The 27707-nt window shown below is 49.9% G+C and overlaps 3 long non-coding RNA genes across 5 annotated transcripts; 1 reads left to right on the top strand and 2 right to left on the bottom strand.

Moving 5' to 3' along the window:
• Positions 1-12284: 12284 nt before the first annotated feature.
• Positions 12285-13233, bottom strand: LOC144336571 (uncharacterized). The gene is made up of 2 exons (XR_013408462.1): positions 13184-13233; positions 12285-12662 (listed from the first exon to the last, which is right to left on the bottom strand). It is a non-coding gene; the product is annotated as an uncharacterized LOC144336571 (long non-coding RNA).
• Positions 12763-27497, top strand: LOC107000153 (uncharacterized). Of its 3 annotated transcripts, XR_013408460.1 has the most exons (6): positions 12763-13455; positions 15697-15826; positions 17937-18014; positions 22434-22876; positions 24317-24879; positions 26953-27497. It is a non-coding gene; the product is annotated as an uncharacterized LOC107000153 (long non-coding RNA). The 3 variants fall into 3 exon arrangements; XR_001447141.3 differs by lacking the exon at positions 26953-27497 and having other exon boundaries at positions 24317-25974; XR_013408461.1 differs by lacking the exons at positions 22434-22876; positions 26953-27497 and adding an exon at positions 20090-20997 and having other exon boundaries at positions 24793-25974.
• Positions 20898-22404, bottom strand: LOC144336577 (uncharacterized). Its single transcript, XR_013408469.1, has 3 exons — positions 22140-22404; positions 21572-21776; positions 20898-21203 (listed from the first exon to the last, which is right to left on the bottom strand). It is a non-coding gene; the product is annotated as an uncharacterized LOC144336577 (long non-coding RNA).
• Positions 27498-27707: the final 210 nt, after the last annotated feature.

The raw sequence follows: 27707 nt of genomic DNA, 5'->3' as shown, positions 1-27707 counted from the left end.
GATTAGATTCTCTTAAGTCAAATTCTCATATTTCCAGATGTGGGATTACAGCATGAAAGGTTGTCACACACTAAGCAGGAGAGTGAACTTGAACCCAAGTTAGTCTAAGTCCAAAATCCCTATCTTTAATCCTGCCAAATGTTTTTGTTGGTGATGGTGGTAGTGGTGGGTTTTGTTGTTGTTTGTTTGTTTGTTTGTTTGTTTGTTTTTAAAACAGAATCTTGCTCTGTCGCCCAGGCTGGAGTGCAGTGGCCCAATCTCAGCTCACTGCAACCTCTGCCTCCCAGATTCAAGCAATTTTCCTGCCTCAGCCTCGAAAGTAGCTGGGATTACAGGCGCCAGTCACCATGCTCACCTAATTTTGTATTTTTAGTAGAGACGGGGTTTCACCATGTTGGCCAGGCTGGTCTCAAACTCCTGTCCTTAGGTGATCCACCCGCCTCAACCTCCCAAAGTGCTGGGATTACAGGCGTGAGACACCGCGCCCAGCCCCAAATGTTATTATATTTAAAGAAAAATAGGAATGAGGCTTCACTGAGGACAGGGTAGGGGGTGGGGTTTCTCCTGCCCCCAACGTCCCACCCACACACATGACTTTCACCATCAATGGTATTGACCTGGAGCCTAGCCTGGCCCTGTTGGACAGGAAGGTGAAGTCATGAGAGACTCCCCAGTATAGTTGAGAATCAAGATCTGTGCAAATGAACAGCTTGGACCAGGCAGGAGAAACACTGTGCATGGCTTCTCAAAGGAAGTGAGGTGTAAACCACGTCTTCAAAGATGCGCAGGGTTTTGACAAGCTGGGTGAGGGAAGGCATGGGCCAGGGCAGGGGACACGGTGTCCCGGCTTGGCAGCAAGGCCACATCCAGAGTAACCCGGAAGGCAGAAAGCAGTGAGACACAGGCTGAGGGTGGGTGGGGACAGTTCCAGAAGGGCACGTGCTTAACATGTCCCCTGTGCATCCCCGGGGACATGAGACAAGATTCCCTCCCTCTTTATTGTTCAGTGATTTCAAAGTTTCTTGACCTTTCGTTCATCTCACCTCTTGGTTGCCCCGCAAGTCTCCGGGGTACCTCATCTTTCCCACACCCATTTCCCACCCCATGCTCCCTGCGGCTCCCTCAGCTACAGCCTCCTTCCCATGCCCTCTCCAGTTTCCACTTTCCCGCAGTGACTCCGTCATCTGTCCCAACCCCAGGAAGGCCGCCATGCCCCGAGCGCAAACCCCAGGACCGCTATGTGTCCTGGCTGGACCAGAGAGGAAGCAGAACTCCCCACTACACATGCACACTCACACATTCATACACACCACACACACTCAGGGCCTGGCCAGAGGGGTAGCCACTGCCCCACTTCTAGGGTGAGGGCCCCGGGCATCCACCTCTCCCTGCGGCTGCAGACCCTGCCGCAACTCTCGTCCCCTCCATGGGGGCAGGGTGGCTGCTTAGGAACGTAATCTGAGAAGAAAGACCCAGGTCCAAATCCCGGTTCCACCCTCCACCACCTTCTCCCAGACTGGATTCTGAACCTCAGTGTCCCCCTGTGCGGGTGTGGCGCCTCCATCACGGGAGTGCTGGACGACCACGTGACCTAATACATGCTAAGGGCTGGACATGCTAAGCACTACGCAGGTCTCACAGATGTTAAACGCCTCACCGCTGGAAGAGCTTCAGTAGCCTCATTATTGGAGACCCTCAGACGTCTCGCTTCGGCATCCAGAGGCCTGAACGAAGTCTCGCGGAGTTGATTCTTGTTCCAGAGTCATCCATACAACAATTCCATTTACTAAGAAAAGTGCCCTTAGGGAAATAGCTGTCACCCTGGCTCTCCACCCAACCCCATCACCACCAGGACAGCCTCCAGGGCCCCGGGAACCCAGGAACCTGCAGCTGCCGTCTGTACCCTGCAGACATAGAAGCCCCAACCCAGTGGCCGAGGAGGTTCTGCTCCGCTTCCTGCCAGTCACAGACACCCAGACACTCATCCCCAAACTGGGGCAGCTTCCTGGGACCCCTCGCCTCCCTCACCCCACCACCTACCAGCCTTGGTCGACTTCCTGCCGTCTGGGTCGTTTAATAACCTGTGTCACCTGGTGGTAACTCTCTTGCTCTGGCTCTTTGATGGAGTGACTTTGGTGCTTTTCCCTCTTCCCATCAGCATCTCTCTCCCCAGCCCTCAGGATCGCCTCTCCCACTAAGCCCAATCCCTTCAGTCTAGGAGCAGAGCCAGCCCCACCCTCCCTGGCACCCCTGTCTGTACAGTGTCTTCCTAGGACCCCTCCTCTAATGGTCCCCTGGCCCCCACCAGTCCACATAATCAGACAAAACCAGTGCTCTGGGAATCCAGCTAACATCTCGGCCAAAGAGGGTCTTTTCCTGGAGTAGTCCCTTGGCAGGTAGAAAAGCAGAAAATTCCCACAGAATCTTCAGGATATCAGAAATGGGCATGACCAGAGTGACTCAGGCACAGGAGCCACACCTGTGCCCATCCTACAGGAGATCCAGATGGTGGTGTGATGTCTTTTTTTTTTTTTTTCTTTTTTTTTGAGATAGAGTTTCGCTCTTATTGCTCCAGGCTGGAGTACAGTGGCGCAATCTCGGCTCACCACAACCTCCGCCTCCTGGGTTCAAGCAATTCTCCTGCCTCAGCCTCTCAAGTAGCTAGGATTACAGGCATATACCACCATGCCCAGCTAATTTTGTATTTTTAGTAGACATGGGATTTCTCCATGTTGGTCAGGCTGGTCTCGAACTCCCGACCTCAGGTGATCTGCCCACCTCGGTCTCACAAAGTGCTGGGATTACAGGCATGAGCCACCATGCCCATGCCCGGCAGTGTGATGTCTTGATGGTCCTGCCTTCCTCTCTTTGGGGCCAGGCAGGCATCTGAGAAGTTCACATGGGCAGACTGGGCTGAGGCCCTGCCCTGGTCTGGCCCAGTGCTCTTGCCACACTGGGAGTAGTGCCTGCGGCCAAGGACATCACATACACCTGGCCGCCCCTGCAGAGCTGTGGGCTGGTCCCTAGGTGATGTGGTCCATGGCAGTTGGGCTGCCCAGCTCTGTTCCCCAGCTGTCTCCCAAGGGCTGAAGGGAGGACAGTATGAAGGGGGCATCTATGCAGTTAGCGGGAAAACTCCACCCTGACCACGGTGCTCAAGTGCCCCTCCGCTGGCCACAGGCGTTTAAAACTCTGCCTGCTGAGCTCACCTTACTTGGAACTTGTGGCACGGATTTTGTTTTTTGTTTTTTTTTTTTTTTGAGATGGAGTCTCACTCCCGTCGTGCAGGCTGGAGCGCAGTGGCAGGATCTCAGCTCACTCCAACCTCCACCTCCCGGGTTCAAGTGATTCTCCTTCCTCAGCCTCCCGAGTAGCTGGGATTACAGGCATGTACCACCACACTCGGCTGATTTTGTATTTTTAGTAGAGACAGGGTTTTGTTATGTTGGCCAGGCTGGTCTTGAACTCCTGACCTCAGGTGATCCACCCGCCTCAGCCTCCCAAAGTGCTAGGATTATAGGCGTGAGCCACCGCGCCCGGCTGGCACTGATTATTATGAATTCAGTGCCACTGGGTGAGAAAGATAAATGCAGTTCTCTCTGCTTTACATGCTATACAAGCAGGAAAATCAGGTTTGGGGCCAGATAGACCTGAGTTTGAGGCTCTGCAATGCCGCTTCTGAGCTGTGTGGTCCTGGGCAAGTAACTTGACTTCCCTGCACCTCATCTGCCTCATCTGTATGATGGGATTACCAGAAAACTCACCTCTAGAATTGGGACTTACCTCTAGAATTACCTCTAGAGCCCCTTTGAGCTCGTGCTCGTAAAGCCAGGCATGGGGTAGACGCTCCAGTGGTCTTAGAGGAAAGCAGCAGCTGCTCATGTCAATATTTCACAACTCCATTGAGAACTAAGTTGGCAGGAGAAGATGCCATGCTGTCCCGGGCACCCAGGCATGCCCGTAAGCAATTCTGGGGGAGGGGAAAAGTAGGCCAGGAGCCTCCAAACCCTGCACCAGAAAAGGTAGGAACTGAGGACTCAGCCTGAGGTAGACTGCCCACCCCTCACTCTGTTTTTTGTTTTTTTTTTTGAGACAGAGTCTCACTCTGTCACCCAGGCTGGAGTGCAGTTGTGCGATCTCGACTCATTGCAACCTCCACCTCTCAGGTTCAAGCGATTCTCATGCCTTTCAAGTAGCTGAGACTATTCTCAGCCTTCCAAGTAGCTGAGACTACAAGCACGCACCACCACACTTGGCTAAGTTTTGTATTTTTCGTAGAGATAGGGTTTTGCCCATGGGGTTAGCCAGGCTGGTCTTGAACTCCTGACCTCAGGTGATCCACCCGCCTTGGCCTCCCAAAGTGCTGGGATTACAAGTGTGAGCCATCAGGCCTGGTCCTTTCCCCTTCTTTGTAACCTGCAGCCCACCCTCTCCTCAGACCCCAAAGATAGAAAGGGAGAATGGATTAATGTCAGGTTAGTTTCATCACCTTCTCAAAGAAAGCCAGGCTGCAGCAACTTTGCTGGGCTGCCCCTTTTGCACAGTTCAGTATTGTTGCTCTTCGAGGCTGACTTCATTGGATGAAGGATATCAGTAACTCTGGCTGGTTTCCAAGGCTTGCAGGGGGAGTGACACCCGGCCTCTTGGGAAGATTCTGCTTCTCCCACTCCCAGGGGAGGTACTGCCTTCCTTCTTCATCTGTTTCTTCTCTAAGAAGTCCCAGGTGGCCGGCCGGGCGCGGTGGCTCACACCTGTAATCCCAGCACTTTGGGAGGCCGAGGCGGGTGGCTCACACCTGTAATCCCAGCACTTTGGGAGGCCAAGGCGGGTGGCTCACACCTGTAATCCCAGCACTTTGGGAGGCCGAGGCGGGTGGCTCACACCTGTAATCCCAGCACTTTGGGAGGCCGAGGCGGGTGGCTCACACCTGTAATCCCAGCACTTTGGGAGGCCGAGGCGGGTGGCTCACGAGTTCAGGAGATTGAGACCATCCTGGCTAACACGATGAAACCGTCTCTGCTAAAAATTAAAAAAAAATTAGCCACGCATTGTGGCAGGTGCCTATAGTCCCAGCTACTCAGGAGGCTGAGGCAAGAGAATGGCATGAACCTGGGAGGCAGAGGTTGCAATGAGCTGAGATCGCACCACTGCACTCCAACCTGGGTGACAGAGCGAGACTCCATCTCAAAAACAACAACAACAACAACAACAACAAAAAACTCCTAGGTGGTAAGTTCATGAGTGGTTAAAAATCTCAGTATAGGTTGAAGCAGATATTGGTGGTTGATGTTGGTGGTACAACAGTTCTTCTATTTTCATTTTACTTTCCAACCTGGCCCTCTGTTTGGCGGAACTGATATAGAAAAATCCACACACTCCCCAATTTTTTTTTTATATTTTTAACAGCTTTATTGAGATAGAATTTACTTACAGTAAGCTGCAGTAACGGAATGAGTACAACTCAGTGAATGTTACCAGTTGTATGTGCCTGGGAAACCACTGCAATCAAGATAAAGCCAGATCTATTAGATTGGCTTCCTTGAATGGGTGACCCATTTGTTTTATTCACGGCATTTTATTGGCAGGTGGCAGGAACTCAGCTCACACTACTTAGGCAAAGAAGAGGAGATACAGATTTTTGTAGTTGGAAAGTCCAGGGATACACCAGCTTCAGGTATGGCTGGCTTCAGGGGTTCAGCAGACGTCATGCCCTTTCTACCCTTCTCTCAACCAAATTCTCTCCCTAGAGCTGGCAAGATGGCTGCTGGCATCCCCCGACTAACATTCTATTTAGCGATGCCTAAGAAAAGGAGCAGTCTCCTCTGATGGCCCTGAGGAACTCCCATAGGGCAGCTTTGGGTCATGTGCCCAGCCCTGGATGGGGTAGAATCAGCACCGGGGATGTGCTTGTGAGAGCTGGGTGTGCTCATCTCTTACTGAGTCCAAGGTCAGTGTAACGTCTCTGTGATGTTATGTTTGTAGCTTGAAGCTGGTAGTGGGGGAGTATTTACACCATGGAAACTGGCAAATGCTACAGATCAAGGTTTTTCTCCCTGTCCCCTCCGCCTGCCCCTAGCTGGCCATTAAACAGTTATGTACCCTACTGAGTCAGTCCTACCTAAATCTATGAAACAGGTTCTCCTGAGGAAAGAGCTGTTCTGTTAATAAAAGAGGAAACGGACCCTGATCAGACAGGAATAACCGAGGAACTTCACTCTGTTGAATTCAAAGCCACCTGCAGCAGACCTCAGGAAGGAGTCCTCCAGGATAACATCCCGCCCCAAACTCCCAAGGGGACCACACCAGGTTGAATCCACTGCAGAGATTGTTCAGCCAATATGGACCCTTCTAGAAGAACGGCCCAGGCTTTGCTCCTCTGACAGCTCACCTCCCTCCAGCTACCCCCAACCCCAACTCCCAACCACTGCCAGTCACATTCTATGGAAAATTAAAGAACTTCCTAAGCCTGGCTGCTCTCTGCAAAGCCATTCCAGCAACCTAGACCCATGATTTTCAGCTTGTTCAGCTATTTTAAAACAACCCTCTCAAAGCAGCCCCAGAAATGGGGGCTGTGGCTTGATTTGAGGTTAAACAAATAAGTGCCATTTATCCACCAATGCTCTAGGAATGAAAGATTTCTTCAGGCAAATTCCCAAGCTGTGCGCTCCAGAAAAACTGCTGTCCCAAATTTCCGGGTGCCAACCCAGTGTTCTTCATTTCCAAAGATATTTGGGGAGTTTTCAGCCGTGCTCTGCACAGAGTGCTAGGACGGATGACAGTGTGGGCGGCCAGGCATGCCACCTCAGCTTCTGCTCAGCCTCATCCCGGGTCTTCTTGGCTGTGTCAGCCTCTCATGCCGGGACCCACAGAACCCTTGGAGTTCCCGGGGCATTTCTTGGCCTGCTGGGAAATGGCGCTTCTCCATCTTAGGGGGCCTGGACCAGACTGCTGGCTGTTTGAGTCAGATAGCTTTTCTTCCCATGTTTTGAGGGTAGGCAAGATGAGAAAAAGTAAAAAAAAAAAAAAAAAAAAAAACCATATTCTCAAACAAATAAAACTACACTCCACCGGCCAAGAAAGCTGAGCCTCTCTGGGATATAGGGGACAGGAGCCACTCCACACAGGAGTCTCCCATCCCTTTCTCTCTGGGGTTTTTGTGCCCAGACTGGAAATCTGAACCACGAGCTCTCACATCTCCCTACTCTTGGAAGTTTTCTGTGGCAGAAACAATAATGCTCACTACATAGGCCGTTGGCTCCCCTGCATTTCCCAGCTGTGCCATATGGCTAGCTTTGGCCGATGAAATTGAGCAGAAGTGATACGTGTCATTTCCAGGCTGAAGCAGTAAAAAGCTGGTGCGCCCTTCTCCAGGGTCTGTTTCCCAGCTGCCGCAGCCATGGAGGCCATGTGTTCCAGATGGCGCCGCTACAGCTGATGGAACTTCTGTCAGCCTGGGTCCCTGAGTGAGTCTGTGGAGGAGAGCTGCAACTGCCTGCCGACCTGCTGGGACAGACAACGTGAGCAAGAAGTAAGCTTTTGTTGGGCTCAGCCACTGAGACCCAGGGACTGTTTGTTACTGCACCATTGCCTGGCACACCTGACTCAAGCTCCTGACACGCTCTGCAGACTTTGCCATGTTGTTCACCGGGAGGCACCAGCATGCATGAGATAGAAAACACTTCCTTCCACTCTGGCCAATAGGCATCACCCAAAATAGTGCTGATGAGTTTACATCCAGCCCCAAAGATTTAAGGAACTTCTCTCTGAGCTTGGGCCCAGGTCTGCGCCTTCCTTTACACATGGTTGGCACTAGTATAAAAATGGCACTTTTCCACATGCCAGGGCATTTAACAGGCATGAAGCACATTTGCTGATGATCTCCCATGAGGTGAAGGAGATAGCCCTAATTCCCGTTTTAAAGCTAAGAGCGTTGCAGCTCAGAAGGGTCACATTCAAGGTCACACAGCTAATTAAAGTACTTGAGCCTAGGTCTGTGTCTCTTGCCCCAAAACCAATATTTCTCAAAATGTAGTTCTGGCCAGGTACGGTGGCTCACACCTGTAATTCCAACACCTTGGGAGGCCGAGGCAGGCAGATCACTTGAGGCCAGAAGTTCAACACCAGCCTGGCCAACATGATGAAATCCCCATCTCTACTAAAAATAGAAAAGTTAGCCAGGCGTGATAGTGCATACCTGTAGCCCCAGCTACGTAGGAGGCTGAGGCACAAGAGTCGCTTGAAACTGGGAGGCAGAGGTTGCAGTGAGCTGGAGATCACGCCACTGCACTCCAGCCTGGTTAACAGAATGAGACTCTGTCTCAAAAAAAAAAAAAAAAAAAAATGTAGTTCAGAGACCGAAAGCCAGGACCTGGGAATGTGCATTTTTTAAGTTTCTCAGGCCATAATTATGCTGAGTTTGAGAATCCTTGCCCCACATTGCCTCCTCCCATCTGGTCAGCTTTCTACAGCGGGAGGGGAGCGGTGGGATTTTAGGGGTGAACCAAAGGATTACCTCCCTAACCAAAGCAACGAATGAAAAACGTGTCCCCTGCCAGACTGCTCTTTGTGCCCGAAATTATCCCAAAAGACTCATTTCTTTGGGTTAAAATACAAACAGTCCTAGATCACTCGGGACCTTCTCATGAATGAACTCAGGTGATTCCCAGCCAGGAACAATGGCTTGTACGAAGTCACTCTGCAAGGTCAGCTTTTGCGGGGAAACATCAGTCAAGACCTTGATCTGAAAAGGCAAATCCAGCTGGAGGTTGCAGGTGGTGAGATCCTGGACAGCAGGGAGACGCTGAGCATCAATGGGGTGGGGGTAGTATGGGGTGGGGAGGGGGGGTGAGAGTGGCAGTGGGGGTGAAGGTGAAGGACTCCCAGGAGAGAAAAAAAATGCAACTGGGGGAGGTAGTGAAGCCACACACACCAGAGTCAGAAAGAACTGGAGGCCAGGTGTAGTGGCTCATGCCTGTAATCCCAGTACTTTGGGAGGCCAAGGCAGGTGGATCGCCTGAGGTCAGTTCGAGACCAGCCTCACCAACATGATGAAACGCCATCTCTACTAAAAATACAAAAATTAGCCAGGCATGGTGGTGCATACCTGTAGTCCCAGCTACTCGGGAGACTGAGGCCGGAGAATCGCTTGAGCCTGGGAGGCAGAGGTTGCAGTGAGCCGAGATCGTGCCACTGCACTCCAGCCTGGTGACAGATGCCTCCAAAAAAAAAAAAAAAAAGAACTGGAGTAAAGCCTCAGCCTTGCTACTTATCGGTGTGACCTTGCAAATGATACTTTACCTCCTGTGCCTAAGTTTTCTCATGTGTAAAACACGGCTAATAACAGAACCTACCTATGGGGGCATTGTAAGAATCAAACACATTCACGTGTGGAACAGTTAACATTTACTGACCCTTGTGGCAGTAGCCATGCTAAGTGCTTTGCATATATTATTAACTCATTTAATCTTCATAGACAACCAATGGTGTGGTTATTATTTTACCCATTTTATAAAGGAAGAAAGTGAGGCACAGAGAGGTGAAGTAACTTGCCCCAAGGTGGCACAGCTTCTAAGTGTCAGAGTCAACATTTGAATCTAGTCGGTCATATTTCAGGGGCAGTGGCCCTGATGGCTACGCTCAGCGGCAGATGCTTCATCTCACAGAGACGGCTGCAGTGGTGGGGGCCAGAGTGCAACCTGCTGAAGGATGGACCTCTGGGCAGGGGTCCCTGTTGCTCAGGTTCAAATCAGACTGAACAGTAGCCTTAATCATTAAGATCACTACAGAGCTAAGGGGTGAGAGCGCACTCTGCCTGTTCTCCCTCCACCCCCAAGACACTCACCCTATTCCACACCCAGAGGAGGACATGGGGTGCTCCCTTCCAGAGCTTAGAGACCGTGGGACGGCTCCAGCCCCTTCTCCCAACATTCACCCAGCGAAGAGCACCAGTACCCTTGCTCTGCTGTTCACCGGGCAGTTGTCCCGGGATCAGTGTTTTTGGTTGTTCCTCGTTTTGTCTTGCTTCCCTTTGAGAGTATCTCCTGAAACAAACGGCAGTGTTGCAAGGAGAAAAGGGAGCGCAGCCTCTTTGGAGCAGTTACGATGGGCAAACAACGAAATCCACGTGCGGTGTCTCACGGGGCCTTCACACCTTTGTGAAGTAAATATTATTGTCCTCATTCTGCGGATGAGGACGCCAGGCCCAGAGAGGCTAAATGACTTGCTCCAAGTCACAGAGCAAGTCGGCAGCACCTGGCTGCATCAAATGCTTGTCTACTGGAATCCAAAGCTGTTTATGGGATTTGGGGCTCTGCTGGGGCTTTTACACCCAACCCCCAAAGGTGAAGTTCTCTGTTCCTCATTCATTCCTTCATATGCTGAGTGTTTTGCAGCAGCGGCTCGATGCCAGGCATTGGAGTAGAGACCATAGCAACCTGGCCTCCGTTTCATTCTGTTCAGCAGGACTGGTGATCTTTCTCAACAGGATATTTGCAGAGGTTTTCATCGCCCCAGTTTCTGGAAGGCCTGATCATCAGCCCAGGGGCTGCTCCTCAGGGATGGGAGTCAGGGGTTCAGCTTCTTCGTGGGAGAATCCAGCTCTGGGTGTTTCAGGAAATTTCTGACCTGCCAGGTTTCCTGATCAGTCAGAGCTGGGGAGTGGGGGCCGAGAGAAGAGGTTTCCCGTCAGCCCAGCTTTTGTCTCTCACATGAGCGCGAGACAGACAAACCACAACCACAGACTCGACCAGCTGTGGAAGCGTCGAACAGGAAACCCGGAACATCTGGTGCTCCACTTCCTCTGAGGGCTGTGCACGTCTGGGGCGCCGGGTGTGTGTGTGCATGTCCGCCTGTGTGCACGACTGTTTTCTCTCCTGCCGTTGGTTAGTGGGACCTGGATGCAGACAGAGCTGGAAACCACAGGTCTTGTGGTGACAAGGAAGCCAGACACTGGCTCCCCAACCCTTACAGCACGGCGTCCCTCCTCAGACAGTAACCGGGGATCCGACCCAGTCTCGCAGGCCCTTGGCTAGCTTCAGGTCACCATGCATTTGAAGAAAGGGATTTCTTTTCCTTTCAAATTGTGATGGTTTAGAGACATTGTCTGGAGGTGAGGTGGGAGGGCTCTGCTTACATATAACTTGGCCTCAGCATACAGACCCACAAAAAGCAGCCTCTGGACAAAAGCTGCTTTTGTTTTTTGCTTTTTGTTTTTGAGACAGAGTCTTGCTCTGTCACCCAGGCTGGAGTGCAATGGCAAGATCTTGTCTCACTGCAACCTCTGCCTCCCAGGTTCAAGTGATTCTCCTGCCTCAGCCTCCCAAGTAGCTGGGACTACAAGCATGGGCCACCACGCCCGGCTAATTTTTTTGTATTTTTACTAGAGACAGGGTTTTGCCATGTTGGTCAGGCTGGTCTCAAACTCCTGATCTCAGGTGATCCACCCGCTTCGGCCTCCCAAGGTGCTGGAATTACAGGCGTGAGCCACTGTGCCCAGTAGCCATGCTAAGTGCTTTGCATACATTATTAACTCATTTAATCTTCACAGACAAACAGCTTTAAAAAAAGCTGTTTTTAAAACAATTTGAGGAGCATCTGTGGATGAACGCTAAGGCCATGTGCTGGTCAGGAGGCAGTTTATTAGTGGTGGTGTTCTCTGCGTAAGGAGAAAACAGAGTTTTTAATTTTTCATTTTTCTGAAGGGAAGAATCATAAGGAAGTGGAAACAAAAGGCTCCCCAAACCATAGCATGAGGTTTAACTCTCATGATACGTTAAGGAAGTAGGCATTATTATGCCCATTTTTATGAATCATGAAATAGATGTGCAGCAGGGTTCAGAAGTCACTCCAGCTAATACAGCGCCTAACGAGCAGGGCCAAGGTTCAATTCAAACCGAATCCCAGCCTCATGCTAGATCTTAGTTCACACTTCATTCTGTCAATGAGCATTTATAAACTAAACTGTACCTAGCAAACAGTTGGGACTTCAATGTTTCTTGAATTAATCACCTAAATGTGCCATGATGTCAGAGACAGATGTCATCCTCACTGTAGCCCCCAGGCTCAGCACGGTATCCAGGAAAGAATAGGTGCTTGTAGTCCCAGCTAATTGGGAGGCTGAGGCAGGAGAATTGCTTGAACCCGGGAGGCAGAGGTTGCAGTGAGCCGAGATGGCGCCATTGCACTCCAGCCTGGGTGACAGAGCAAGACTCCATCTCATGAAAAAAAAAAAAAAAAAAAGGGTGCTTAATCAATGTCAGCAAATGAATACGTAAAGGAATTCCAAGTTTTAGAACAGCGATACTTTATTTTTGCTTGTTGTTTGTTTGTTTTTGTTTCTTTTGAGCCGGAGTCTCACTGTCAATCAGGTAGGAGTCTAGTGGTGAAAATTCGGCTCACTGCAACCTCCACCTCTAGGGTTCAAGCGATTCTCCTGCCTCAGCCTCCGCAGCAGCTGGGATTACAGGCGCGCACCACCATGCCCGGCTAATTTTTGTATTTTTAGTAGAGACGGGGTTTCATCATGTTGGCCAGGCTGGCCTCAAGTGATCCGCCCAACTCGGCCTCCCAAAGTGCTGGGTAACAGGTGTGAGCCACCACGCCCGGCCGATACTTCGTTTTTCTGGAGGTCATTTACTTAGCAAGGCTAGCTGTTTGGATCCTGGCTAAAAATGTGAAAGAAGACAGAAAGAGTCACAAGCAGTCAACAAAAGTCACGGGTAAAAGTTCAAGTACTTGATTCAAAGCCGAAATTCTCAGGTCCTCAGTCGTAGCCTGGTTACCCTTACAAACACCAGGGCTAAAGAGCACGGTTAATGATCTTTCCAGGACACAAGATTTGAAAGCATCTGTTTCGAAGGGAGATAGCCTGCTAGAGGAAGCTTGCGGGCAACAGCAAATTGGGAGTTGGACTAACACTTTCAGACTGGGATGCCACGAAGAACTCGCCAGCAGAGATAAGAGATGGGCAAGATGAAGAGAATGAACTGTGATTCTCAGATATCTGCCCGCAAGGTGGCTCCGAGAAAGCCAGCCGGAAACTGCAGCATCGCGGAGGATTTCTCCGGTTCAGGTTAAAGAGACAGCAGCCAGACGGTGCCGACCTCAAACCCAACTCCCGACAGCAACCTTGAGGCCACCCGAGGTGGCGCATGCGCAGTGTGCGAGGTCGTGCTCCTTTTCATACCTGCGGACCTGCGGAGTCTTCTTCCTGAGCAGGGCTTACGTCACGCAAGCGCCGCGGCTGTGTACGTCATCTGAGAGCGCCACGCGCGGTCCCGAAACCCTGAGCACCGTCTGGCTAAGGCGTTGCTGTAGAGACCATGCGCCGAGTCCCGCCCCCGAGGCGGGATTGGAGGAGAACTGGTCAGCTGACAAGGGTGGCGTTTCGAAAGCGCGCGGTAGGCCGTGCTGGGACTCAGAGCCCGAAAACTGATTTGAGGGGCGTCTTGACCGAAGGTACTAAATATCACATGGCTCCGTTAAAGTAAAAATGCAAACTGCCCTAATGGGATTTCATATAAGGCCGGAGGGCTGGGAAGACTTAAATGTATCACTTCAGTAGCTTAGGGGTGGGAAGAAGAGTTTGGACCAGACTAGCGCCGGGATAACCTGACCTTTTTGAGCCTTAATTTCTTCTCGAAGGGATCTTTCCCATCAGCATATAAACATGTGATTTCCCCGTTCCTGAGAACCCTGTCGTGGCTCCAGCTCCCATCCCATCCCCTCGCTTTCTGAATATCGTAACTCCTTGGAAGAGTGTATATTCTTTGTCCAGCTCTCTCCTCCCACTTTGTTGAACTCCCTCCAGGCAAACTCGGTCTCTCCCCAGTCCTCCTCTTACCTGCTCTATCAGCAATTTTTGATACAGTTTATCACCCTCTCCTCCGCAAAACTTTCTTCCCTTGGCTTTTGGCAGTGCACACACTTGTTTTTTTCCTCCATCCCAGCCCCACCTTCTCTGTTTCTTTTACTAGCCTCTCCTCTTTTTCCTGACCTCTAAATGTAGCAGTGCCCCCAGCACTGGCTCCTTGGACTTCTCTCTCTTTTCACTTAATCCCTTGATGATTTCATCGGGTTTCATGGCTTTAAAGACTATGTGCTGATGACTCCCATCCGTATAGCTCCAGCCTAGAAAAATCCTTCTGGCTTCTCGGGCTGTAAACTTTGAGTTCTTCATCCTGTGTCAAATCTGTCAGCAGATCCTATTGGCTTTTCTTCTTTCCCCAGAATCCGGTCTCCACTGACACCATCTTAGACCAAGCCCCCATCTCTCACCTGGATTATTGTAATTGCCTAACTGGTCCCTCTTCTATCCCTACCCCGTCAGTCTATATTTACATAACAACCTCAGTTATTCTGTTAAAAGTCGTATCATGTGGCTCCTCTGTGCAAAAACTACCAGAGTAAAAGCCAAAGCTTTACCATGGCTAGAAATGTTCCACACGACCAGGCCTCTATTCTAGACCTTTCTTTTCTTGTCTCCCTTGCTCACTTAATACTAGCCACATTGGCCATTTTGCCAGGCTTGCTTCTGCCTCTGGGATCCTGAACTTGCCTTTACCTCTGCCGGGAACTCGTCCTCACTTATCCCCAGGGCGCTCTCCCTTACCTCCTCCAAGACTTGGCTCAAATGTTCCTCAATGAGAAAGGCTTTCACCAACCTCCTGGTTTTACATTGCAAATTAGACTCCCCCAAGCCCGCATTCCCATTCTCTTCCCTTTTGCTCCATTGCATTTAATTTAATAAACCTTCTAATAAACCATTTAATTTAGTTCTTTATCTTATTTGATGTCCCTCTCCGCATGAAGACAGGAATTTGTTTCATCATTGCTCCATCCCCAATTCTGAGACAGAGTGTGTGGCACATGACAGATGCTCAGTACAGGTCCGTGGGGAGAATGGGTGCATTGCAGAATCCAAGGGTTAAGGCATGGTTAGGAGCTGGAGCTTTAGAGGCTTGCGTTCCAGGCTCCCTTTACCACTTAGCTGCTTTGTGGGTTTTTTTGTTTGTTTGTTTGTTTGAGATAGAGTCTCGCTCTGTGGCCCAGGCTACAGTGCAGTGGCCCCATCTCAGCTCACTGCAACCTCTGCCTCCCAGGTTCAAGTGATTCTCCTGCCTCAGCCTCCCAAGAGTAGCCTGGGACTATAGGCGCCCGCCCCCACACCTGGCTAATTTTTGTATTTTTAATAGAAACGGGGTTTTGCTATGTTAACCAGGCTGGTTTGAACTCCTGACCTCAGGTGGTTCACCCACTTTGGTCTCTCAGAGTGCTGGGATTCTTTGGGAAACTGAGGCAAGTGGATCACCTGAGGTCAGGAGTTTGAGACCACCCTGGCCAATGTGGTGAAACCCCATCTCTACTAAAAATACTAAAATTAGCCGAGCATGGTGGTGGGTGCCTATAGTCCCAGCTACTCAGGAGGCTGAGGCAGGAGAATCGCTTGAACCTGGGAGGCAGAGGTGGCAGTGAGCTGAGATCACACCACTGCACTGCAGCCTGGGCAACAGAGCGAGACTCCATCTCAAAAAAAAAAAAAAAAAAAGTGCTGGGATTGCAGATGTGAGCCACTGCACCTGGCCATACCTTATGGTCTTTAAGAAATTTATTTAACCTTCCTGAGCCTCAGTTTCCTCATTTCTATTGTGGACAAAATAATACCTAAGGCTTTCATTTGACAATACTGAACACCCCTAGGTGACCAGCTCCTGGAGACGCAATGGAGAACCTGAATGTCCCCTCGCTCCCCTGGAGTCTGTATGCTGAGGAAGGGGCTACAGACAATAGCCATGCACTCACCCAAATAAGACATTCTTCATGAATTGTGGTAAGTGTGATGAAGGAAAAGCAGTTGGTGCTGAAGAGGCAGGCTGGGAAAGAACTTCCCTTAGAGGGCAACTTCACTGTCCAAGTCCACTTAGGCTGCCAGAACAAAATGCCACAGATGGGGGCATTTAAACAGCAGACATTTGTCTGCTCATGGTTCTGGAGGGCAGAAATCCAAGCTGAAGGTGTCAGCAGGTTTGGTTTTTCCTGAAGCCTCTCTTCTTGACTTGCAGATGGCCACCTTCTCTCTGTGTCCTCACATACATGATCTTCTCTATGTGTGCCTGCACACTCCTGATGCTGGGGTCTCCAGTGTCCTAATTTCTTTCTTTCTTTTTTTTTTTTTTTTGGAGACAGAGTCTCACTCTGTTGCCCAGGCTGGAGTACAGTGGCGTGATCTCAGCTAACTGCACGCTCCGCCTCCCAGGTTCAAGCAATTCTTCTGCCTCAGCCTCCCGAGTAGCTGGGACTACAGGCATGCCACTATGCCTGGCTAATTTTTGTATTCTTAGTAGAGATGGGGTTTCACCATGTTGATCAGGCTGGTCTCAAATTCCTTACCCCATGATCCCCCTACCTTGGCCTCCCAAAGTGCTGGGATTACAGGCGTGAGCCACCGCACCTGGCCATTTTTTTTTTTTTTTTTTTTTTTTTTTTTTTTTTTGAGACGGAGTCTCACTCTGTTGCCTAGGCTGGAGTGCAGTGGTGGGATCTTGGCTCACTGCAACCTCCATCTCCCAGGTTCAAGTGATTCTCCTGCCTCCCTCCCAAGTAGCTGGGATTACAGGTGCATGCCACCACACCCGACTCATTTTTGCATTTTTAGTAGAGATGGGGTTTCACCATGTTGGTCAGGCTGGTCTTGAACTCCTGACCTCAGGTGATCCACCCACCTCAGCCTCCCAAAGTGCTGGGATTACAGGTGTGAGCACCGTGTCCAGCCCAGTGTCCTAAGCACTTGTAAGGACATCAGTCAGACTGGATTAGGGCCCACTCCAGTGGCCTCATTTGAACATAATTATTTTGTTAAAGGCCAAATACAGTCACTTTCTGAAGTCCTGGGGGTTAGGCTTCAACGTATGAGTGGTGGGGCACTCAGTTCAGCCCATGACATTATTTAAAATGCAAAGGATGCATAGAAAGGAGCCGTGGAGCAAGAGGAAACTTTCAGGGAAAGAAACGAACGTGCAGAAACCCTGTGGCTGTGGAAGGCCCATGTGGCTTGAGCTCAGAGTGAGGGGTCTTGGTGGGAGTTACACTGGGAGTTGAGGGTGAGGAGCCACCTAGAACCGTTGTTGGGAGTGATTGGTAGTGATGTGGTAAGAATTCTGTAATGCAGCGTTCCCCAATCTTTTTGGCACCGGGGACTGGTTTCATAGAAAACAATTCTTCCACGGACCGGGACCGGGGAGGTTGGTTTTGGAATGAAGCTGGTCCACCTCAGATCATCAGGCATTAGATTCTCATAAGGAGTGTGCAGCTTAGATCCTGGTATGCACAGTTCACAATAGGGTTCATGCCCCTATGAGAATCTGAGGCTGTTGCTGATCTGACAGGAGGTGGAGCTCAGGTGATCACGCTCGCCTCCTGCTGTGAGGCCCAGTTCCTAACAGGCTATGGACTGCTTCTGGTCTGTGTGCCGGGGGTTTGGGACTGCTGCTCTAATGGGAAGGTTACTCTGGCCACAGATGGGTTGGAGGGAGGCTCCCCTTAGCTCCAGAGCTACTGTGATGGTGACACACTGCATGGCATCTCATAGTAAGGGCTCCGTAGAGGGTTACTGGTTAATATTTTTCATAATGGCCACCTGACACGGTTGATGGGAGGACTGAATGAAAAAGAGGCCAAAAAGGGCTTAATAAGTGATAAGGAGAAACCAGCATAAGCATCCAAAAGTACCAAAGAGTCTGTATTTGGTGGCGCTGGATATGGTGTAGTTTAATCAGATGTGATCGCTACTTGTCCTGGAAGGTTTTAGATGCAACTCATGCAAAAGAGGAAAGAAGCGACTGGAGCAGGGAGTCACTGACCATGTGTCGTCCTCCAGAAGCCCAAGTACAGTGGAAACGGTCTGAGAGAAGGAGCACTCATCTTTTATTTCTTTTCTTCAGATTCAACTGAAAGCTCCCCTTAAGTTTACTGTCAGGGTGCTGATACACAGAGCTACTCCTAGAAGATTGAGGGTACAGGTAAGGGATGGGAGTTCTCCTGCAGGCGCTCAGTAAGAGTACTGTTGGGCAGCGGGAAGGTTTCTCATTTCATTCCTGGAATTCAGGGTCCAGAAGTGGAACCTGATGTGAGCTTCTATCTCCTTTCAACTTGAGTGGTGATTCTACCTTTTCTTCTTTTCTTTTGAGACAGAGTCTTGCTCGGTCACCCAGGCTGGAGTGCAGTGGTGCAATTGCAGCTCACTGCAGCCTCCACCTCCTGGGCTCAAGTGATCCTCCCGCCTCAGACTCCCTAGTATTGGGACTACTGACATGCCACACCACCCCCAGCTAATTTTTTTATTCCTTGTAGAGATGTGGTCTCACTATGTTGCCCTGGCTGGTCTCGGCCTCCTGGGCTCAAGCAATCCTTCCACCTTGGCCCCCCAAAGTGCTGGGATTACAGGCATGAGCCACTGTGCCTGGCTTTCTTTTGTTTTTTAAGAGCTAGGGTCTGTCGCTCAGGCTGGGTGCAGTGGCTATTCACAGGAGCAGTCATAGTTCACTGCAGCCTGGAACTCCTGGTCTCAAGTAATGCCCCCACCTTAGCCTGTAGCTGGGACTACAGGCATGCATCACCACACACAGCTTATGTGACTGTACGTTTTGATGATTTAATGCAACAAAGACTGCTCTTTGTCTTGGAAGGAACCAAGACAAGCATTTTATCCCAATGGCTAAAAAACTCTGACTGTCCTCCTCCACACCCTTGACAGAGGGCCATCTGCCAGTGATTGGGAATGCACTAGACAGTCCATCCTCATTTTGGACAGAATTAATTGTTAGAATCTGCTTTGTAACCCTAGGCCAAATATATCTCTTGTAAGTCCCGGTCTGGCCTTCAGGAGCTGCACAGACTCAGCTCCTCTTTACGGCATTAAATATTTGGCGATAGCCCTGGGCTCTAGGCCACCCTTATAAGGCCTCCAAGTCTTCTGTTCACAAACTGAACACCTTACCCCAACAAAAAAGGTGGTTTTTTTGTTTTCTTAACGATGCTTTTATGAAAATTCTTCTACATAAATCTCTTCATACTTGCCTTTGGATATATTTCTATAAATGAAACTTCTGAGACAAATGGCGCATTTTATAGTTTGTGCTCTCTATTTCCAGATTAGCCTCCAGAATGGATGATTTTTGCTTGTACGCCCACCAGCAATTTACAAGAGAACCTGTTTCCCCACACCTTACCCGCCAACATGGGGAGTTTTCATTCTTTTAATCATTACCAATCTGATAAGGGGAAATGATTATTTCATGGTTGCCTTAATTTTCGTTTCTTTGATTATGAGATTGGACATGTTTTCCAACCACATCCTATACTTTTGCAGTCGAGTTTTGTAGCTCAGTGCAGGACCTTACATGTATTCCAGTTAAATTTTATCTTGTTGGATTCAACCAATCATTCCTTCCTGTTGAGATAATTTTGGACCTGACTCTGCAGTCCCAGCGTGTTGGCCTTCCTTCCCAGTCTGGTGTTATTTGCACAGTTGATAAGCAGTTATCTTTGGACTTATCCAAGCTGTTGACAGAATGTTAATGAGTGTAGGGCCAAGGACAGAACTGCTTGGCATTCCACTAGAGAAAGCCTTGGGATGATACCGTCCCATCTGCTGTGACAGTTCAACCTCACCATGCCTGGGAGTCATGGCTGTGTTAGGAGCCTTCACCTGGGACACAGGGCCTGCGCACAGATTCCAGCCCTGGCCCTGATTAGTTGCGTGGCCTTGAGAAAGTGCTGTCGTCTCTTACTGAGATGTACTTTTGAGCTCTAGCAGCCTTTTTCTCAGTATTCTGTCCATAAGAATTTCATGAGAAACGGTCAAATTGTTGTCAGAAGTCATGGCACTGTCACAAAGTATTCACCCCATTTTCTAATTTAGTGGAAGCAACATAATGACAACCCTTTGTCATGGATATTGACCTCTGGGATCACCCTTCCTATGTGCTGGTCAACCATTTGTTTGATTTTCTGCCCCAGAATTTTGCCCATGATCAACATGAGGCTCAACAGGCCTTCAGTTTATCCAATTCACACTTTTTTTTTTTTAATACAGGGTTTTGGCCTCCTCAATTCTCCATGATTCCTCACAGCACCCTAAGACGTCAGAAGTGCTCAGCACTCCCTACCAGGGCTTGTTGGTTCTGTCGCCCTGGTTCAGTTTTCTTTCATATCAGGAAGGAGCAAGGTGGGAGGGCCACCTCTCCTCCAGGCATGGACAGAGGGCCAGAGTTCATTCACAGCTGTGGCAGCATTGAAAGGAAATGAGGAAAATGCTTAGTTTGGCGGAAAAGGGGCTTTGTGAGACTGACACATGGCATCTGCCCAAGTCATGAGCTGAAGAAACAGCTTCCATGGCCCTGCCAGAGGGACCTCTGGTTATGCATCATTCTCTCCAGCCCTGAGCTTCATCAAGAAAATAAGCATCAGCAGTATCATCTCCAAGTGAAATGATGGCACATTATGTCACCTTTCTTTCCTTCAACATCAAAATCAAACAAGACTATTCTAAGGAGGGAGCAGTAAACATTAACCCCATGTAACAGATAAAAGACTAAAAGAGAAATTAGATAACTGGTTTAAGTGACACAGGGAATCCGTCATAACTCTGGTGACATGGCTTCTTATCATGCCTGGAATGTAGTTACTGATTTACACCTTGTAAATTTCTCAGTACACGATGTACAAGTGGCCACTCCGTACTGTCTGTTTATTCAGACTAATAGTAATCACGATAATATGCCAGGCACAGTGGCTCACACCTATAATCCCAGCACTTTGGGAGGCGGAGGCAGGAGGATTGCTTGAGTCTAGGAGTTTGAGACCAACCTGGGCAACATGGCACGATCCTGTCTCTATATAAAATTTAAAAATTAGCTGAGCATGGTGGCGCACTCCTGTGGTCCCAACTACATGGGAGGCTGAGGCAGCAGGATCGCTTGAGCCTGGGAGGTCAAGGCTGCAGTGAGCTAGGTTCACACCACTGCACTCTAGCCTGGGCGACAGAGCGAGATCCTGGCTCAAAAAAGATAGATAGGGCCAGGCGCAGTGGCTCAAGCCTGTAATCCCTGCACTTTGGGAGGCCGAGACGGGCGGATCACGAGGTCAGGAGATCGAGACCATCCTGGCTAACATGGTGAAACCCCGTCTCTACTAAAAAATACAAAAAACTAGCCGGGCACGGTGGCGGGCGCCTGTAGTCCCAGCTACTCAGGAGGCTGAGGCAGGAGAATGGTGTAAACCTGGGAGGCAGAGCTTGCAGTGAGCCGAGATCACGCCACTGCACTCCAGCCTGGGCGACACAGCGAGACTCCGTCCCAAAAAAAAAAAAAAATAGATAGATAGATAGATAGATAATATATATTATATAATATATATATAAAATAGTAATAATGATAAAGGCTGCTGTGGTTTGTTTGTTTATTTTTGCTTGTTTGTTTTTTTGAGACAGAGTCTAGCTCTGTCACCCAGTCTGGAGTGCAGTGGTGCGATTTGGCTCACTGCAACCTCGCCTCTCAGGTTCAAGCAATTCTTCTGCCTCAGCCTCCCGAGTAGCTGGGTGCCACCATGCCTGGCTAATTTTTGTATTTTTAGCAGAGATGGCATTTTGCCATGTTGACCAGGCTGGTCTCAAACTCCTGATCTCAAGTGATCTGCCTGCCTCAACCTCTCAAAGTGCTGGGATTATAGGCGTAAGCCACTGCACCCGGCCAAGGTTGCTATGGTTTGAATGTTGGTATCCACTCCACAACTCATGCTGAAGCCGATCCCCATAGCAGTGGTACTGAGAGGTGGGGCCTTTATAAAAGAGCCTGAGGGAGTGAGTTCAGACCTCTCGCCCTCCCACTTTCTGCCACCTGAGGATGCAGCAAGAAGGCCCTCGCCAGACACCAAATGCTGGCACCTTCATCTTGGCCTCTCCCAGAGCTCTGAGAAATGAACTTCTATTGTCGATAAATAACCCAGTCTGTGGTATTTTGTTAGAGCAGCACAGATGGGCTAATACAAAGGCTGGTGATCCTTATCGAGCCCTTACCACGTTCTCAGTGCTTTGCAGAAATGAACTGTTTCCTCTCACACGCCCTTGAGGTAGGTACTGGCTTCACTCCTTTTTTTATAGATGAGGAAATGGAGGCACAGGAGAGAGGCTAAGTAACCTGCCTCAGTTCACCCTCCTCCCATCCAAGGCCCGACCCTGCTTAGCTTCCAAGATGAGGCAAGATCTGGCCCATTCAGGGTTCAATGGCTGCAGACAGGCCACCCCTCTTCTAAAGGGTAGAGCTGGGGTTTGAACTCAGGCTGTCTGACTCCGTGGTTCAGGCTCCGAATGGTAATGTTCTGCTGCTTCTATAAATAAATGAGGATAAGAAAGGAGTAATTGGAAATGATTTCTCCCCCAGACTGTGAAACTGCATTGCAAACAGTGGTCTCAGCTACTAAGGAGTAACAAACAGCTCTTTCATCTGGAAGAACTGTGTGCAAAGGAAGGAGTGAGGAGAGAAGGGACACCCGGAACCTGAAGAACCTGTGACTTGGATGCACAGCCTCTAAGTAATCCCAAGTGAACCGTGTGAACCTGCAGTCAGTGTCTATGGCCACGAGGCAGAACACACAAACACCAGGCCTCAAGATTCTCACCAAGATCGTGTCATGAGACAGGACCTCGCCGCCCAGCCCCCGCCTCCCAATAACAGGATTACGAGGCTCAGTGCGGTTACTGCTGGCACAGCGAGCCACAGATGTAGCCAGGACTGGGTGCCAATCGACGGATTCCCAATATTGTCTTCCAGTTGCTAGACTACGCTGCTTTCCAGTACATTATTTGGAATATAAAAACTAAAATGTAAGTAAAGCATTTTCATACAAATAATTTCAACCGCAACAAGGCAATTGGCTTCTGATTAAGTTGGCAAGAAGAGGTAATGCTCTCATTCCGATTGACATATTTGGAGATTCTCTTGCCAAATCCAATTGGCAGCTTCATAATTATGGAAACGTCCATGTTATTTCCACTCAACCAGGGTTAGGGCTGCTGGTATCTGATTCAATGTTTACTTCATGAATGAGGTCAGTTCCCAGCACAGCTGGGGTTTCAGCAAAGGAGTCAGCAGACAGCATTCCCACTAGAATCTGACCGGCGTTTGTCACAACTTCCAGGGCAACCTTCCCCCAGCTCCCCCAGGTCAGCTGCTCTCCCTAGCATTGTCTGGGGCCCAGCTCCTCTCCCTGTAGAAGCAGACCCAGCCTTGACATGATGAGGTCACATCCAAGCTTCCCCTGGCACAGCGGTTCATTCTGCAACCTGCCCCCTTGGTATTGCAACACCTCGCTCCTGGACAACCCCCGCACACCATGAGCTTCATGCTGCCAGGAAACGGTAGGGTTTTAAGAAATATTTATCCCAGGATGGTTCCACGTGTGTGGTGTGAGAGTGACTCAGAGTGCCATGGAAGCCACCTCCAAAGGTAATGATGTCCCACAGGTCAGAGTGTCCTTTCAGCCAGCTCCCCACACTGATGAAAACAAAAACAAGTCACAAGTGCTCAGAACACTCTGGAAGAACACACATTCATGGAGTGGCCATCTGTGAGTTCACAGAGTTCCTGGGGAGACTCGGGGCAGAAGGGAAGGGCGGCACCGCACAACAATGCCAGGGGTCTAGCTCCCGCTGGCTCGAAGTGGCAAAGGGCTGGAGTGTCACTGACCTGTTTGTCCAAGTCCTGAGCTATTGCCATAGGATAGCGGCAGCACAAAAGTCCATGGTCCAAGTCTGAAGCAGCTGTCTCTGCCCTGGCAGCAGTTTCTCTCCCTGAGCGAGGTAAGCTAGGAGGAGGCTCCCTCCCTGAGCGAGGTAAGCTAGGAGGAGGCTCCCTCCCTGAGCGAGGTAAGCTAGGAGGAGGCTCCCTCCCTGAGCGAGGTAAGCTAGGAGGAGGCTCCCTCCCTGAGCGAGGTAAGCTAGGAGGAGGCTCCCTACCTGAGCGAGGTAAGCTAGGAGGAGGCTCCCTCCCTGAGCGAGGTAAGCTAGGAGGAGGCTCCCTCCCTGAGCGAGGTAAGCTAGGAGGAGGCCAAGCAATAGTGATTTGGTTTGGATCTCAAAATAATCGTGCCCATCGTAAGATGTGATTATTTTTGCCTAAGAAAATCTGAAAAGTGCCATGGAGAAAAAGAATCTAGAGTGGGAGATGGTTTAGGCATTGGAGGCAAAGGCAGATTCAAGAAGAAACTTCCTCTGCCCCAATGTTGACAACCAGACTGACGGCCACACCCCATGCTTTCCCAACAGGAGAACAATGTGACCGAAGGCAATTGATGTGAACACAAGAATCAACAACATAGAGGAGACACAGTCCCAGGTGTAAAGAGGGGAGCTGTCTCTCCCTGTGGCCTCAACAGAAGGAGAGGGTTGTCAGCCTAGGATGCAGACTCACTGTCTCATCCTAAGGGTCGGTCCAACTGCCATAGGAGATTTCGGAACAACTGTCCTCACTTGAGGGTCGACATGCTGTACAGTCCATGGGGCCCGCTGGACAGTCGCAGTCCCAGATCACTTCTCCTACTGGCTTTCCTCAGGAGCTCACACTACCCGTCTCAGCCCCAAGATGTTCCTTGTGTCTGCTCCTGTTCCTGACTCAAACACGGGTTGTTTGCCATCAGTTCTGTACCCTGTTTTATCAACATTGTTATTGTCATATCTTATAATGTTTGTTTGTTTGTTTGTTTGTTTTTGAGACAGAGTCTGTCATCCAGGCTGGAGTGCAGTGGTGGGATCACAGCTCACTGCAGCCTCCAGCTCCCAGGCTCAGGTGATCCTCACACCTCAGCCTCCCAAGTTAGCTGTAACTACAGGTGCGCACCACCACCCTCAGCTGATTTTTTTTTGTATTTTTTGTAGAGATGGAGTTTTGCCATGTTGCCCAGGCTGGTCTCGAACTCCTGAGCTCAAGCAGTCTGACCTTCCTGGTCTCCCAAAGTGCTGGGCTCACAGGCATAAGACACCACACCCAACCTCATTTTATAATCTTTTAAAATTATTTTTTCCCTTGAATATTCTTTGGAAAGTTTTTGAAGATATGGCTCTGACTTAGCGTGTTTTGTGCTGCTCTAACAGAATGCCTGGGACTGGGTAATTCATAATGAACAAAAATTTATTTCTCACAGTTCTGAAGGCTGAGAAATCCAAGATCAAGGCGCCAGCATCTGGCAAGGGCCTATTTACTGCATCATCCCATGGCAGAAGGCGGATGGGCAGGAGTGGGTGGGACAGAAAGACAGACCAAAGGGGGCTGAACTCATTCCTTTATAAGGAACCCACTCCTGAAATAATGGCATTAATCCATCGTCCATTAAACACCTCTGAAAGGTCCTGCCTCCCAACATCTCTGTATTGGGGATCAAGTTTCCAGCATATGGATGTTGAGGGACACATTCAAACCATAGCAGGCACTAAACCAAGGTCTTTCCTTCCCCCTCTCTGGCGTCTCTACCCACTGGGCACAGCTGCACTGGCCGCCCTGCTGATGCCCATCGACACCAGACACACACCCACCTCAGGATCTTGGCACATGCCCTTCCCTCCAGCTGAAACACTTGCCAGGCCATCCCCACAGCTCCCTCCCTTCTTTTCCATCTTGACTCACATGCCCCCTCCCCTGGATCTTGCATGCATGTTCTTCCACACGTGATTCCCCCGGCTTCTAGCCCCATCTGAAATAGCACATGTTACTTGTTCCTTATCTGCCTCCCCCTCTAGAGTGCCAACTCTGCCTGGCAGGGATTTTTGACTCTCGCCTACTGCCACAGCCTGGTGCCAGCACAGTGCCAGGCATGTCCACCCTGCAGCATTTACTGAGTGCCGTGCCCACTGCACACCAGGCCCTAGTCTTGGATGCTTTTGCAAATGTTTCTCCAGTGATTGAAGAACTAAAATTCTTTAAACTCAAAGGAACCGTTGTGTCTTCTGATTCCTCCGAGAGGTTTGAGGAGCTGGGCAGACGCAATGTCACTTTGCTGTCTCCCTCCACCCGGCTGCCCCTCTGACTTCATATATCAGCTTTCCCAACAGACGTGGGAAAGTGGGGTCATTCCCAGGAAAGGCAGAGCCTTCCAGGACTTAGGAACCCAGGTGTTTGCTCCACTGGGGCCAATTGCTCCTGACTTTTTCTGAGCTCCTAGGAGGAAATGCATCTGAAATGCTGTCACCCTCCCCTGATCATTAACAGAGCTGTTGAACTGGCGGAGTTGTCAGCGAGGCAACCACAGGCAGGCAGGCAGCCATCGCACCGGCTTTGCAGAGAGGGCTGGAGAGCTGATGCCCACGCCACGGGAAAGGGCCGGCGCCTCAGCCAAGAGTCTGACTGGAAAGTGTGTGTAAGGGACACCTGGAGGAAGCAGGGGCCTCCAGCACCTCCTCCACCAACTAGAACCCGTGGTGCTCACCCACCCGCCCTGGGGGCTCACTACCCTCCCTGCCCAGAGATACAGCAGGGCTGGAGGCTCACCAGGCTTTGTGATCCCAACACTCACGAGTGTTCTCCCAACAAATTGGAACTTTTCTTTCGTCTCATTTGAAAAAGTCTTTTGTGAGCTAGCAAGTGACCCCAAAGTAACCTCTCTATTCCTGTTGGAAGGGAAAATATTTCCAGATCAGAGAGACTGCAGCGCCAAGCCTTGGCCTATATGAATACTTGATTATGCCTCCTGAACGCAGTCTCTTGAGCATGTGCCAGTCAGTTTCAGAAATGATCCCTGGCTGGGTGTGGGGGCTCACGCCTGTAATCCTAGCACTTTGGAAGGTCAAGACGGGAGGATCACTTAGCTCAGGAGTTCAAGACCAGCCTGGGCAACATGGTGAGACTCTGTCTCTGAAAAAAAAAAAAAATTTTTTTTTTAATTAGCCAGTATGCTGGTGCACACCTGTAGTGCTAGCTACTTGGGACACTGAGGTGGGAAAATCACTTGGGGTGGGAGGATTGGTTAAGTCTGGGAGGTCAAGGCTGCAGTGAGCCGTGATCCACTGCACTCCAGCCTGGGTGACAGTGAGGCCCTGTCTCAAAACAAACAAACATACAAACCAACCCCTTAAGCAAAGTAACTGTCAATCAAGAGGTTTATTATTTGCCCCATTGAGTATTTTAAGACCGAAGCTTCACATTTTCAAGGGTGTGATGTCATGAAATTCCCACGTATGACCACATTTTGAAAAACAGTCGTCGTGTATGTTTTGGAAGGTGAGAGGGTTAGCCTATAATGTGGAAGATAAACTCCTAAAGTGGAAGTTTGAGATGCACAGGCAGAATGGGTCACCAAGCTATAGCATTTGCTACGGTGAACTCATGTGACTGCCCCAGAATTATCTGGAAGTTCAATGTTCATCTTCTGAAAAGAACTGGGACCTCGCTGTGCCAGCTGCTGTTGTTCTAAGTGCAATGTAAGCAGGTTTCTATTTAAAACCTTCACACCTGGCACTTGAGTAGTGCTTGTTTTCCAAAGGGCACCCTCTTTCCCTCGGATTTTTTCCACCTTCTCCTTTTCTGGTTTAGTCCGGTTTATCTCAGCCTGCTGGCATGAAGAGAAGGACAGTTATAAAAGCCATTTATAAAAGGAGTAGGGAGGTAGTGGTCTTTTTGTCTTTGCTGCTGAAACGGCTTGGGTAGATACAAGATGGCCTGAGAAAC

Source organism: Macaca mulatta, chromosome 1 (genome assembly GCF_049350105.2).
Source record: "Macaca mulatta isolate MMU2019108-1 chromosome 1, T2T-MMU8v2.0, whole genome shotgun sequence".
Classification (NCBI taxonomy): Eukaryota; Metazoa; Chordata; class Mammalia; order Primates; family Cercopithecidae; genus Macaca; species Macaca mulatta.
This window is presented reverse-complemented; position numbering and strand designations above follow the sequence as displayed.